Below are 15,949 nucleotides of genomic sequence, written 5' to 3'. Positions count from 1 at the left end.
CATCTGCTTTTTGGTTCTGAGAACTTCAGAACTTTTGCACCAAAAAGCTAATTGGCAGTGAGAAATGGATCACATTTACTTTGTGAATATGAAAGAGGTCACAGTTTTTCTCTGCTTTCCGTGGAAAGTCTCCACAAGACAGTCAAGCCCATTATTTCAAATGTGAATTCATAATATAGCAGTAGTTAATGCACCAGCCTGTAAGAGCATCAGTTGAGCCACAGCTTTAATATAATAGGCTGTGAAGTACAAAGACTGTAACCACAGTGCGTACATTGTCCAAAAAAGCAGTAAGCTCAGATCTAAGAGCTTCCTTGTAATGTTCCTTCAACTAGGCTGAACACCTTGCTCTTGGATTAACCAGAAGTTCTGAAGGCTTTATCAGCTGTTTTCCTATACTACACTAAATTCTGTTTGTATATACTTGATTTATCAGAATGAGAATTCTTTTACATTAAAATATACTGCAAGGATATTTGTTTTCTCCCCACAAAAAATAAAAAGCTCTAATTCTCTAAGAATTGGGTTTGTGTTCTCCCGACAAACACATATCTCTATTTGCGTTCACCCCGCTGTGAGCTGCAGCTTAAATTTCAAGAGTTTTATCAGTCTTGCAAAGAGGGGGTGAGGATATGAAATGCTAGTCTTTATCTAGGGGAGGGAAGAGAGTCATTCCTCTGGGTGGACTAATGAATAACAGTCCACCCCCGGTCAAACTGGAGGACTATAGACAACTTTTTTTATTTAGTGTGGGTTTAGAATTAAAAATTAATAAAAAATATAGCTGTTGAATAGCATTTTCCTCACTATCTAATTATTGTACAAGAGACAGTCCCCTGATAACTCAGTTTGTTCTATTCCTCCTTGGAGTCTTACAGGAGATCTTGGTTGCTTGAGGTCCCTCTCTTTCCTCTGGGGTATCAGCTGGCTCTTGGTAGCCAGGACTGGGTTGAAGGTCTTTGCTGCAACAACAGGCTCTGGTTCTTTTCTTCCCTGACTGATAAATGACTCAACTAGTTTGGGCTCTTCTTCTTGTGAAGGGAAATTCTGTGTGCACGTGTGAGGCTCACCTCAACTACTGCTCTTCTGAGGTTGACTCCTGGAGTCTCCTGATTGGCTCTTCTCTTCTTTCCTCTCTCGCCCCTACATGAGTTTTCACAAAAGGAGGGGGAGAGAGACATCATGAAGCCAATGATTCTTTGGCTGACTTTTTGCAGAGTCTAACCTTAGTCTCATCGTACCTGGGGAGGTCAAAGGGCCTCCAGCTCCCATTGTATTTGTAGTCTTTTCTTTGTCAAAGAGCAAGACAAAGAGAGGAACCCAGGGGGTTACACAAGCAATAAATTAAAGCAATTTGTATCTAGTGTAATCAACTGATCAGGTGTAAGCAGTTCCCTTTCTTCATTCTTCCATTTTCTAGATGCTTTTGTATAGTCACTGCATTCATTATAGAAAAAAGAGGCCAGCTAAATTCAATTTGCCAGAGTATTGTGTGTGTGTTTAATTCTGCAATCCTAAACCATTCTTACTAAGTGATTAGCAATGAGTAAAGTACAAAAACAAACTCTATATTCTCCAAGGTGCTAAAATGAAATCAGATCACTCAAAACATGACTGTATAAAATGAAGGAAAGTACATTTCAAACAACAACCAGCTGTGGGTTGCAGTACTGAGCCATCTCCACCATCACCGGTAAGAGGAACCTAATTCCAGTTCCCTCGTACCTTTAACATATCTGGGACACCTCATCAGCCGTGACTTAAGTCTTTCCCTGTGCACGAGTTTGGAAAACAAGGCTGGTATAACCTTAACCTGGTTTGATGATTTTCAGTGGCTCTGTTATGCTGTATTTAGAGACAGCTTTTAGGTGTAAATTGCTTTGGACTAAGTACACAGATAAAGCATTCACACAGTCTGGATTCTTCAGTTGGTAAGTGGCTCAAGATAAACCTGAGAGGCACCAAGCTCTCCATGTCACCACAAAGCAGCTGATATTCTTTAAAAGACCACAAAGAGTGTTGATGAAAGTTTTTAGTACTCCAAGAAGAAAGAAGAAAACTGGACGAGCCTAATGAAAATACTAAGCAATATATGTTACCTTGCCAGACAAAGACTTGCACTGTGAGGACATTATACAGAACCAACGGAAAATACATCCTTAAGTGAAGAGGTTGACTACAACTTCATTCAACTGCTTTGCTTGCAGGCAGAATACGATCCTAATATTTCAAAAAGGCTAAAAAGAGAATCAAGATAAACTCACAAGTATAGTTATTCAAAATGAACTAATAGAAATCCCGGCTCATGAAATCACGAGGGACATTTCTGAAACATTTTTTGGAAAGTGGTACAGTGTTAGGATGGATGAAACAACAGGCTCCTTTAACAAAGAGCAAGAGGTTTTGCCCTTGTGATAGATGGATGATGACATGAATAATCATGAAGACTTCATTGGATTGTACAATGTAGCATGTACATCCACACAGATAACATATCTATAATTACCAATATAACTAATACAGTAAAACCTGCCAAGAGCGACCACTCATGGGAGTTAGCAAAAGTGGCTGCTTGTAAGAGGAGGTCTCTCTTTAAAGGTTTGCACACCAGAGAGCAGTGGGGTTCCATAGCCTCTGCTAATAATCACTCAGGACAGGTAGTCTCTCTTCAGAGGTGGTCTCTAAGGCAGGTTTTACTGTACATATACATCTGGGGATAAATAACTGTCATAGACACTTATGATGGTACTGCTAAATATGGCAGGCTAAGTATTAGGTGTAGCAACCAGACTGCAACATGAGGAACTACGAGTTACAAAGCATGGTCATAGCAATAAGTAATATATTTGGCATGCCAGGACACTGGTAAAAATAATAGTATCCTAAAACATACTCTTAAAACTGTTTACAAAAAATCACAAAACTAATTTAAAAATGACTCACAAGATGCTATATTTCAGGCATAGAATATGAAGTGTTAAGCACATCACCAGGCATCCAAGCCCTTGGTCCAAGAAGATGGACTCTCCATGCAGAACTACCTTGCTCTGTGTGCAACTTGGGAGTTTGCGAAGGATGCAACAAAAGATCCTGAAATGAGAGCTTGAATTAGTGATAGGACAGCTCAGATGGAAAATTTTAAACTTCTTTGGTATTGAACTAGGTCAAAAAGTCATAACTGTGACGGGTTGGATCACAGAAACCCACTTGGGAGCTGCCACCCGATGTGCAAAGACTACCCCTGCTTCTGTTTTCCCTGCCAGCTCAGGACTCCAGCACCCTGTCTTGCTGAGCCAGACACTCCCGTCTGGCTCCAGACACAGACCCAGGGTCTGAATCACTTGTCCCAAAGCTGCAAGTTTACCTGAAAACAGCTCACAGTAGTGTGCTTGTCTTTAGCACTCAGATGCCCTGCTCCCAATGGGGTCTAAACCCAAATAAATCCATTTTACCCTGCATAAAGCTTATGCAGGGCAAACTCATAAATTGTTCGCCCTCTATAACACTGATAGAGAGATATGCACAGCTGTTTGCTCCCCCAGGTATTAATACATACTCTGAGTAAATTACTAAACAAAAAGTGATTTTATTAAATACAGAAAATAGGATTTAAGTGGTTCCAAATAGTAACAGACAGAACAAAGTAAGTCACCAAGCAAAATAAAATAAAATGCGCAAATCTATGCCTAATCAAACTAAATACAGATAATCTCACCCTCAGAGATGTTTCAGTAAGTTTTTTCCTCAGACTGGACACCTTCCAGGCCTGGGCACAATTCTTTCCCCTGGTACAGCTCTTGTTGCAGCTCAGGTGATAGCTAGGGGATTCTTCATGATGGCTCCTCTCTCCCCTTTTTCTGTTCCACCCCTTTATATATCTTTTGCATAAGGTGAGAACCCTTTGTCCTCTGGGTTTCCACCCACCCTCACTGGAAAAGCACCAGGTTAAAGATGGATTCCGGTTCAGGTGACATGATCACATGTCACTGCAAGACTTCATTACTCACTTGCCAGCACACACATATACCGGAAGACTCACAGGTAAATACAGCCATCTGCAGACAATGGGAGTCATCAAGATTCCAAACCATCCTTAATGGCCCACACTTTACATAATTACAAGCCCTCAGAGTTATGTTTTATATTTCTAGTTTTAGATACAAGAGTGGTACATTTCTACAAATAGGATGATCACACTCAGTAGATTATGAGCTTTGTAATGATACCTTACAATATGTTTTGCATGAAACATATCCCAGTTATGTTATATTCACTTATTCTTTCCTAAAACTATCCCAGTTACATTATATTCACTTATTATCATGTTTTTATAAAACCATATAGACTGCACAACGTCACAATAACCATGGTAGACCATCTGTCCAAAACATTGCCAAGGTCAGGTGTTTCAGCAACAGAAGCTAACCTCTTATGAAAATGACACTTAATTCACTGCAATACATCAAATCAGATGAAAGCTAAAATTTTTTCTGAGAGCAAAACCACCAGAAATATTTCAAATTGGAAGTAGTCAGAATGCCTGAACTTCGAAGGAAAAGTTGCCAAAAAAATATAAATAGGGACAGGTGAACCTAGCTACCCAAATTCAGCAAGGCAATTTTATAAGTACATCTACTGAGAAATAATTGATTTTACAGTGTCCAGCATTCAATCCAGTTATCTTAAAAGCCCTTATCCATTTCCCTGAGGAACACTGTTGGTGGTGGGGGCTGATTCGTGAAGGAATCGATCCTGGACTCACTGAAAACCAGCAACGTAAGCAGAAAGACTTTGAGGGTAAGAAACTGCGTTAGACAAGGAATGTAGCCGGTTAAGTCCATTCTGAATCTTTAGAAAGTGTTTTATACTTTTGTTTTATTTGTAAAAAAATATTCAAAAATCTTGAAACTTTGTGTTGGCCTAATTCAACTCCCATTCAAGTCAGTAGTAACACTCCCATTTATTTCACTGAGAGCAGAGATAGGCCAATGCTGAGAGCTTTTGAAAATCTCATCCATACTCTTATTTGAAGCCAACAAGTATGGATTAATCATAAACTTAAACAGGTGATGAACAACAATCAAAGTCCAGGTGAAGCATTTAATTTATATGTTTAAAATCCAATATGAAGTATAAAATCTTCAAGTTAACCATGCCAAAGTACGTCAGACTTGTTAACAGCTTGATTATAAGTACACAGACAAGCGATTCTAGCTCAAAACTGAAGAAAGAATAAAAGGATAACAAACAGGTAGTGATACAGAGATTAAAGGTTCAGGCAGCTTTTTCATCCTGCTGCTGTTGAACCAAGCTTAGAGGCTGTTGGAGAAAAGATGACTCAAGAGACTTTGTATTGCTGGATAATGAACTGATTAAATAAGATTGTAAAAACCATCAGCGACCATAAAAAGACTTTACAGAAAGGCTAGGAAAAATGTGTTCTTTCTGAAGCAGCAATGTGTCTATTCTTTGCACAGTTGTCCCATGTTACAAGGTTCCTTCACAAGCAAGTGGGGCTCATGGAAATTTTGCAAAGATTGTAGAGCTGTATAGGTCAGATTAGGAGGAGCCCCCCCCCCAAAAAAGGAGGAAGAAAGTTGTGCAGGGGAGTGTGCAGGAGCATAGTGGTTTGCCTACCTCCCCAAAATGCAGCAGCAGGCTCTGAAAAGTCTCCTCTGCTCTCACTGCAGTTGCTACTCAGTGCCCTCAGTGCTAGCTTGACAGGATTTCTCCCTTCTTTCGACAATAAAATAATTGCAAGGTGTAATGTTGTGAAAAGTTTCAGAATTTGAAATTAATATACTGAAAAATTGAGATAAGAAAAAACCCTAAGGCTTTGCCTACACTACAGGGGAAATTCGATCTAAGCTATGCAATTTGAGTTACATGAATAGCGTAACTCAAATCGACGTAGCTTAGATCTACTTACCGTGAGGTCCACGCTATGCGAAGTCGACAGGAGACGCTGTCCCGTCAATTCTCCCTACTCTTCTTGATCCGGTGAAATACAGGAGTTGACGGGAGAGCAATCTGTGGGTCTTCACTAGACCCGCTAAATCGACCTCCAGTGCATCCATCGCCACTTGTTGATCCCCCGGTAAGTGTAGACAAGTCCTTAAAAGAATATAATCAAATTTAAAAATCCTATGTTGTAAACAAACACTTATTTACCGGTGTTATAATAGTTAGGGCTGAGTAAAAAATAATCAGAATCTCCATACCATTGTAAAGTCCCAGATTAGACTAGAAAATTGAAATAATTATTTTCCTCAGAAAATTCCTGACCACTTCTGCTAATAGCATATTATATTATTGAGAGAACATCTTAAAAATCCAACTTGCTTTCCATTGTTCATGTTATTTTTGGATTTTTGCATTTTCTCTGCTTGGACAGTGAAAAATAATTAAGTCTATTTCATTTCCAGGTGCTCATCACTGCACTCTGCTGGTTTCAAACATTGTAGGCAAATGTCTATTGGTTTTAAAACATTGCATTGAAATTTTTGAAACCAATTGTGGATGCATTTCCATGGGCCTTAGTTTCTATAAAATCTTTTTTTCCACAAAATACTAATTTTGCCCAATTTAAGTTGACCATATTCCTTTATAGCCATGCAAAAAGCTCAACAGTTTAACTCCACTGCAGTTGTACTGTTACATAACGGACAGATTTACCCTGGTAATTAAATCATGCTTTTTATTAAAAAGAAATACAAAAGAAATAATTAAATCTGTAGTGAACTAAATGGAACAGATAACTGAAGATAGAGCTATGCTCTTCCATAACATCTGAGGAGAAAATAATTACCCAGTAATTGTGGTAAATTAAGTTTTCATTACTATTGGTAAGAAACTCTATTTGATGATCAGGTCAAACATTTAGAGCAATGGAAGTTCAATCAGCCTTTTGATTCTGACAGAACTAGAAGTAGAGACTTGTGATGTATGAATAGAGGCACTGATTCTGCACTGCCTCATGAACATCAATACTAAATCCTTTGCTAGCTTTTCCTATTTTATTATGTATTGCTAATTATTTATATAGTGCTACAAAACGTATAAAATACGTTGTCAATACAGATGAAGTTTCTGACCCCACTCCAAAGAACTCAACAAATTAGAATACTGTCAATAGATAACGTAGACATATAGATTATTTTGATAAAGTTAACACCTTTGTCCAATGGGCTCCTCTCCTTCCCACTCCCAGACCTACCAGCAGCAATGAGAACCATAGCAAAGAGGTGGCTCCCACAAGATATATCTTACTGCAGAGTGGTGGTGGGGGATCAGTGCTGCTCCCACTGATTGCTTACCAAGCAGCCTTAGTGCTTTTCCAGGATGCCATCTGGATCAGACTGATCTTAAGTGAAGCAGTGTGGTCTAGTGGTCAGACCAAGAGCAGGAGACTGCTTGGTTCTATTCCCAAATCTGGTACTCGTCATGGTGTGATTTTGGCAATCCATTCAACCAAATCTTTTTAACTGTATCACCTACAGTCAGGCCCCTATCTAAGTAGCCTGATTCCCAAAAGTGCCGAACTTCCCATTGCTTCACATACGTAGGTACCTATATATGCAAAATTATTCCCATTTGTGTCAAGTTTGAAATTTATGGCCTTAACCTCTTCGCCCAGCTTTCCCATATGTTCAATGCTGATAATACTTATCTATCTTTCTAAAGGATTCACTGACCCTTGAATGAAAGGCACTATACAAGCACAAAGAATTATTATGACTGCTCAGGGTGATTTCAAAGTCCACGGCAATGACAGCCCCGTTAATTCATCTGGGCTTTCATAGTCTCCATGACAACTATGGAATGAGGTGATTTCAGGCTCAGTTCAAATTAGAGAATATATTTAGGATTTTACCTTTGGAACAGAACTAGAATTTAGGGTATATAGAATAACACTTTTCCCATAATTGGATTACCAGATTTCCATACTGCTTGCTATGCATGAAATGACCATGCCATCCAAGTTTGCTAAATTGCCACGTCTCTCTTCATGCAAATCCCTCCTAATGCCCCCATTTCTTCCACTAGGTCCATAAGAAATGACATTATTGTTATGGGAGGAGAAAAAAAACCCTAAACTCTAGATTGTCTCCACCTTTGAATCTCCCAGTATGTCTGGTCTTTTATGTGATTGTCCTTTAGGGCCCAATCCTGCAAACACATATCAAAATAAGACAGGTCAATGAAAGCCAATGGGAATTGTAGGCACTCAACTCTTAAAAACATTCAGACTGCTTATTTAGGTGTCTAAATATAGAATTAGGCTCAAACCTTTTCATAGGGTTCCTTGAATGCTCAGCTCACACCACAGATCCTCAATCTCCAGACAGCCACTCCTACCTCCTTTATATCCAGGTTGGATAAAGAGTCACCTACCTCTGAGTCAGTACAAGCCACTTAACCTTTTCCTAATATGATTCACAGCTACTAACAGAGTGAGGCATTTCAGACAAAGGTGTACAGCTTAGGGTTAGTCTCTAGAAGTTACATGTAATATATTTATATTAGGGCTGTCAATTAATCGCAGTTAACTCACGCGATTAACTCAAAAAAAGTAATCACAATTAATCGCAGTTTTATTCTCACTGTTAAACAAGAGAATACCAATTGAAATGTATTAAGTATTTTGGATGTTTTTCTACATTTTCATATATATCTTGTATTCTGTGTTGTAACTGAAATCAAAGTGTATATTTTGATTACAAATATTTGCTGTGTAAAAATGATAAACAGAAGAAATAGTATTTTTCAATTCACCTCATACAAGTACGGTAGTGCAATCTCTTTGTCCTGAAAGTGCAAATTACAAATCTAGATTTTTTTGTTACATACCTGCACTCAAAAAGAAAACAATGTTAAACTTCAGAGGCTACAAGTCCACTTGGTCCTACTTCTTGTTCAGCCAATTGCTAAGACAAACAAATTTGTTTACATTTACAGGAGATAATGCTGTCCTCTTCTTATTTACAGTGTCACCAAAAAGCGAGAACAGGAATTTGCATGGCATTTTTGTAGCCAGCATTGCAAGGTATTTACGTGTCAAATATGCTAAACATTCGTATTCTCCTTCATGTTTTGGCCACCATTCCAGAGGACATGCTTCCATGCTGATGATGCTCGTTAAAAAAATAATGCATTAATTAAATTTATGACTGAACTCCTTGGGGGAGAATTGTACATCCCCTGCTCTGTTTTACCTCTATTTCATGTTATGGCAGTCTCAGATGATGACCCAGCACATGTTGTTGTTCGTTTTAAGAACACTTTCTTTGCATTTTGTCAAATCTGCAGTTAAGGTACCAATGTGAGATTTGTAAAGATAGTTACAGCATTTGACCCAAGATTTAAGAATCCGAAATGCCTTCCAAAATCTGAGAGGGAAGAGGTAGGGAGCATGTTTTCAGAAGTCTTAAAAGAGCAACACTCTGATGCGGAAATTACAGAACCCAAACCTCCAAAAGAGGAAATCAACCTTCTGCTGGTGGCATCTGACTCAGATAATGAAAATGAACATGCATCGGTCTGCACTGCTTTGGATGGTTTTCGAGCAGAACCTGTCATCAGCATGGAAGCATGTCCCCGGAATGGTGGTTGAAGCATGAAGGGATACATGAATCTTTAATGCATCTGTCATGTAAATATCTTATGATGTCAGCTACAACATTGCCATGAGAACGCCTGTTCTTACTTTCAGGTTACATTGTAAACAAGAAGTGGGCAGCATTATCTCCTGCAAATGTAAACAAACTTGTTTGTCTGAGCCATTGGCTGAACAAGAAGTAGGACTGAGTGGACTTGTAAGCGCTAAAATTTTTTGTTTTATTTTTGAATGCAGTTTTTTTGTACATAATTCTATATTTGTAAGTTCAACTTGCATGAGATTGCACTACAGTACTTGTATTAGGTGAATTGAAAAATACCATTTCTTTTGGGTTTTTTTATGGTGCAAATACTTGTAATAAAAAATAAATATGAAGTGGGCACTATACATTTTGTATCTGTGTTGTAATTGAAATCAATATATTTGAAAATGTAGAAAACGTCCAAAAATATTTAAATACATGGTATTCTATTATTGTTTAACAGTGTGATTAATTTTTTTAATCGCATGATTAATCGGGATTAATTTTTTTAATTGCTTGACAGCCCTAATTTAATGTATTAGCTTGTGTTGGAGTGGTAGAATGCTATGTTCACTGTAAAACAAAAAGAGAATGCATTAGGTGATATTTGCAATTTTTATAACACACTGTGAAAGTCTGGAGGGTAAATAAAAATGTTTCTTAGCAGAACCTGGTCCAATTATGGTGGAAAGAGATCAAAGAGTAGAATCAGAGTGCATAGGATGAGTGATAGTAGTAGTGGCAGATATTGCCCTTGGGCATGCATCATTTTACTGAAAGTTTAGACTTGGGCTTCTTCCAAATTTAAGATTCTTTTGGGCTGGGATCAAAGATTTTTCAATCTGCAGGGCCTCCAACCCTGAAATCCACCTGAAGGGGGAAGGCAGAGAAAATAGCATGCTCACAACATCATAGTGGCATCAGTCATTGTTATTCCCAGATAATCAAATATCCCTTATGATAAATAATTAATATTTAATCAAGCTAATTAAATCAATAATTGTACTCTGTGATAATTTAGTCCCAAATATATTCCCTTTGAAGAGGCATTCATTTAAATGTTAACTGGTTATTTCATTGAATTTTCACTGTCGAATCATAGAATCAGATATGTAGGACTGGAAGGGGTTGCAATAGATCATGTAGTTCAATTCCCTGCTCTGAGGCAGGACTAAATATTATCTAGACCATCCCTGACAGGTGTTTGTCCAACCTGCTCTTAAAAATCTCCAGTGACAGAGATTCCACAACCTCCCTAGGTAATGTGTTCCAGTGCTTAACTACCTTTACAGTTAGGAAGTTTTTCCTAATGCCCTAATTGCTGCAGTTAAAGGCCATTGCTTCTTGTCCTGTCCTCAGTGGATAAGAAGAGCAATTTATCACCCTCCTCTTTATAACACCCTTTTACATATGTGAAGACTGTTATGTACCCCTCAGTCTTCTCTTCTCCAGATTAAACAAACCCATTTTTTTTAGTCTTTCCTTATAAGTCATGTTTTCTAGCGCTTTCATATGTATTGTTGCTCTCCTCAGGACTTACGTCAGTTTCTTCACATCTTTCCCGAAGTGTGGTGCCCAGAAATGGAGACAGTGTTACTGTCTCGTGCCCACCGACAGCAATTCTGGGCCCCAGGGCAGAACAGTCTATGGGCCCCCACATGGATGCAGTCCGCCTGACATTTGGGCAGTGCTGTGCCTCTGCTGGTTGGTGCCCAGCAAGCTGCTGGGTGCACTGCTGGGTGCGCTCTTCCGGCACAGCTAGGGCTTCCACATGCCTGCCTGGTAGGGTTGTCAACTATCTAATCGTGCAAACCCAAAGACCTTTGCCCTGCCCCCTGCCCCACCCCTTCCCTGAGACCATGCCCCTGTCCCACCCCTTCTCCGAGGCCCCGCCCCCTCACTCTATCCCCCCTCCATCCATTGCTTGCTCTCTCCCCCACCCTCACTCACTTTCACCAGGTTGGGGCAAGGGGTTGGAATGCGGGAGGGGGTACAGGCTCTGGGAGGGAGTTTGGCTATGGGAGGGGGTACAGGGTGTGGGCTCTGGGAGGGAGTTTGGCTTTAGGCTGGGGCAGGGGGTTGGGGTGCAGGATGGGGTCAGAGGGTCAGTGCTTATCTCAGGTGGCTCCCGAAAGTGACCAGCACACCCCTCTGGCAGCGGCTCCTAGGCGGGGGGTCAAGGGGGTCTCCGCTCACTGCTGCCTGCAAGCATAGACCCTGCAGTTCCCATTGACTGCAGTTCTCCGCATCACATGATCTTATCCTGATGGAAGGAACCTCGACTGGCCATCGGGACCATTCTGACCTTTGTACTCTAGTATAGTATGTTTGGGTTGTGAATGTGGAGTGAGTAAGTTTTGTTTTGTAAACAATAAAGAGCATTTAGAGTATTGTATACCAACACAGTGTCCGGTATCTGCTTGCTCCCCATCCTGTAGGGAGACCTCTATTGCGGGTTTAACACTATAGTTGCCCTTTTCCAGTCTTCTGTTATCTGTCCCATCCTCCACTGGTTCTCAAAGATAATCACTAATGGATCAGAGATCACTTCAGCCAGTTCCTTACATAGTCTAGGATGTATTTCATCAGGCCCTGCCTGACTTGAAGACATCTAATTTGTCTAAGTAATTCTTAACTTGTTCTTTCCCTATTTTAGCCTCAGATCCTACCCTATTTACATTGATGTTCACTATGTTAGTCATCTGATCGCTGCTAACCTTTTTGGTGAAAACAAACAAAAATGGCATTTAACACTTTGGCCATTACTGAGTTTTCTGTGATAGTCTTTCCTGCCTCATTGAGTAATGTCTTTCTTGAAGATATGATTACTGGACTGACATGTCAGCAAAGGCCTAGTACTATTTCTAATGCTACATTAGGCAAAATCTTAGGGACAAGAGAAATAGCATATTGTAATACACCTCTACCCCAATATAATGCTGTCCTTGGGAGACGAAAAATCTTACCGCGTTATAGGTGAAACCGCATTATATTGAACTTGCTTTGATCCGCCGGAGTGCACAGCTAGTCCCCACCCCTCCGGAGCACTGCTTTACCGCGTTATATCAGAGTTCATGTTATATTGGGTAGTATTATATAGGGGTAGAGGTGTATTTAATTAGTTTGATGATATATTGCATTATGATGAAAAGCATGGAAGTAATAGCTTTTCTATTGTATTTTTCATTCATAATTCTCTAAGCACTTTACAAAAGATGATAAGTGTCCTTATTCCTGTTTTACAGGTGCAGAAGCTGAAGTGTTTTATAAATGGTCACACAGGACAGTGGAAGCACTGAGAACAGAATCTAGGTTCCCTCATTTAGAATGCAATGCACTATCCACTCTGCCTCACGCAAAAGAGGAACTGAGATTTGAAAGTTCAATAGGTTTCAGTGTACAACAAGAAACTCTATATTGTAATTATGAGCTGCATTAAATTCTCTATTCTCATTTCACATCAGTTCTACTCAATATGAGAAAGCATTCTTGGTTTGAAAATATATTGCATCATAAACAATAATTTGGGAAAAACTTGCCAATGAGTTTTCCCAAGCAATTTTTTTCCTCCCAAAGCATGGGAGTATTCCCAAACCTGGAAAAATTTAATAGCAAAAAGTGTGTTGAACATGGCACCCTAACCTCCATCAGCTGCAAAATTGTGAAAATATTAGCTTTTTAAAGTTTTTAAATGGAAAAAACCCACACTGAACTACTTCTTGGGAAGGAGCTACATTGTTCTCCCCTCATCTCCTATTTTGAATATTTAAAGACCCAACGATTTTACTAAGGTGGCAGAGAGGTGTCCCACATCATCATTTTAGTTTCAAACAATGCTTAAAACAAGGAGCTTTATTGTTTAGGAAATTATTTTGACTTCTATAAAGCATAGTGAAGTTATTCCCTACTATATCAAGCAGCCCTGGTATGCCTTAACAAGGGGCTTCCCACAGCTACTTTCATCCAAGTTTTGCCTACATGATGGAGAGGCCTGATTGTGTGAGGTGCTAAGGATTCTCACATCCCATTGACTTGAATGATAGTGGCCTTAACACCTCACCGGACTAGATTCAACTGACTTGCTGACAGTGTGTTTTGAACAGAGGTGAAAAAGAATCACAGCTTTTGTTCTATTTTCTCACAAGCACATTTTGTTTTTCTAAACAGCAAGAATCAGGAGCTGTCTATGTAAACTATCATGAGTAAACATCTGCCTTATGCTGGTAAATGTGACAATACACATCAAATGTATTTGTCCCCATAGCTACAGTGATTATTTCTAGCACCCATTTAGCAGTCGTAATTCTTAAGACAAGATCTACCTATTTTGATCGTAGAGAATAAAATTTATTTGGGCATAAGCTTTCAAGCCTGCAAACACTCATGTGGGTAGAGCAGCTGGTGCTCTCAGTGTTTATGGAGGAACCTGTAATAACATGATCTATCAAGAACAAACTGATATATATGGTTCATGCACGTGTCAGTTTCTGAGACAGACAGCCACCTGGAGAGCACTGCTACCTATCTGTCAAGTTAAAGCTGTCAGTAAATAAACTGTTTGGGGCCAAATTTTAAAAAAGATGGCTAGGAAAACCCTTTATTATTAAAGACTTGGAACCCAAACAAGTCTGATTGAATCAGAAACTGTTTAATAAATTATTAAGTACATGCACGAAATGCAAAGAAAGAAGTCAATTTAGCTCCCCAATGTGCCACAAGTAATGGCTTGACACACTATAGAATACATAGTGCTACTAGTTTAGTTATACAGACAATGAGAAAAAGCTCATGTTAGACCCACATAGTGGCCTGAGAGGGAATTTTAGTCCTAACTCCTGAGGTTGTGACTTACATGCATGACAGCAGATTTTATGTGAATATAACGATGTGTCTCTATATATGAGAAAGTAGGATCAAGTCCTTCAGACGAATGCTTGGATTCTGCACTACTTTTTCCTACCCTCAAACCTGCAAATGTGGTTTTTAAGACCACATTTGTGTATGTCTCAATTTCCTTGTGGTTATGTCAGCTACAGGAGAGGAGAATTAGTCTTTGCATTTAAAGTACAAATTTCCTTTTCTCCCACCAACCCCCAACATCTCCTACCCACGCCCTGCCTGAAAGTTTCAAGTATGGCCTTAATTACTAAAGCTTAAGACCTATGTGGTATCAGCCAGTAAGCAGATACTGTACAACCAACACTGTTAAGTCAGTTACAAATGACCTGTTCAGGAAAATTGGAAAGAATCCTGGATGGATGCTCTGTCTGCCACAGTTCAGACATTTCATGTTTACCTGTCTACCAGTAGTGGAAAACTTCAGATACAGATTACTGTAAGCTTCGTAGAGAAGAAAGTGAAACTGACAAAAATGGTTTCCTGCTTACTGAAACTAAGCAGACGAGAATATAGTACAGTACTCATGTCCCGAGGGTTACCCCTTAAAACTCACATTAGAAGTTCAGTAGCAATAATTAATCTCAGAGCTTTCTGTAAGGGCTGGAAAGCTCAGCAAAGGCTTCTTATCCAAACTGTTTATAAGTTATCCTCGAGTCTTTTTATAATGCTTTCCTCTGCATCCCCAAATAGGAAAATGAAGAGAAGTTTCTCTTGTGGAGCTCCACAGGGAATTATTTGTTCAGCACTGCTCAACACGGGCTAACTCAGGAAGGTAGTTCGGGGAGACAGTGAAGTGATTTGGACTCTGATATCATCACTGAGTGGATGACTGGAAACTTCCCATCTCCTTTTCATCAATTCCTGACAGTGAAGTCCTATTCGGTTTATGTCCTTAGACCATACCCATCATCATAGTATCTGAATGCCTATGTTTTCTCTTTGCCAGGCTGAGACAGGGAGCTAGAGGAGGATGAGCAGGCTGAAGGTCAATCCAGACAGGATAGAGGTGATTGTAGTAAATTGGTGAAAAGATCTAGAGGGCTTATATATAGGGCTTGAGAGATCATCAAGTCCAGCCCTCTGTGCTCTGGCAGGACTAAGAAAAACACCTGACATCCCTGTCTAGGTTATCTAACCTGTTCTTAAAAATCTCCACTGATGGGGATTTTACAACCTCCCTTGGTAAGTATTCCAATATTTAAATATCCTTATAGCTAGAAAGCTTTACTTAATACCTAACTGGGATGGGTTTCACTCACCACTGTGGCACCTCCTTCTGGCTGTCCCTGGAATTAGTTCTGCTTGCCAATGCACCGTCTTCTGGTGGTGTCTCATTGCCATCACTTCTGCTCCAGGACCCATGTTACTCCCAGGACTGCAGCATCTTCTTCATGACACAGCCCTCCAGC

This window comes from Chrysemys picta, chromosome 3 (assembly GCF_011386835.1).
Source record: "Chrysemys picta bellii isolate R12L10 chromosome 3, ASM1138683v2, whole genome shotgun sequence".
In the NCBI taxonomy this organism is placed as follows: Eukaryota; Metazoa; Chordata; order Testudines; family Emydidae; genus Chrysemys; species Chrysemys picta.
The sequence above is the reverse complement of the archived record's forward strand: the minus strand, read 5'-3'. Positions refer to the sequence as shown.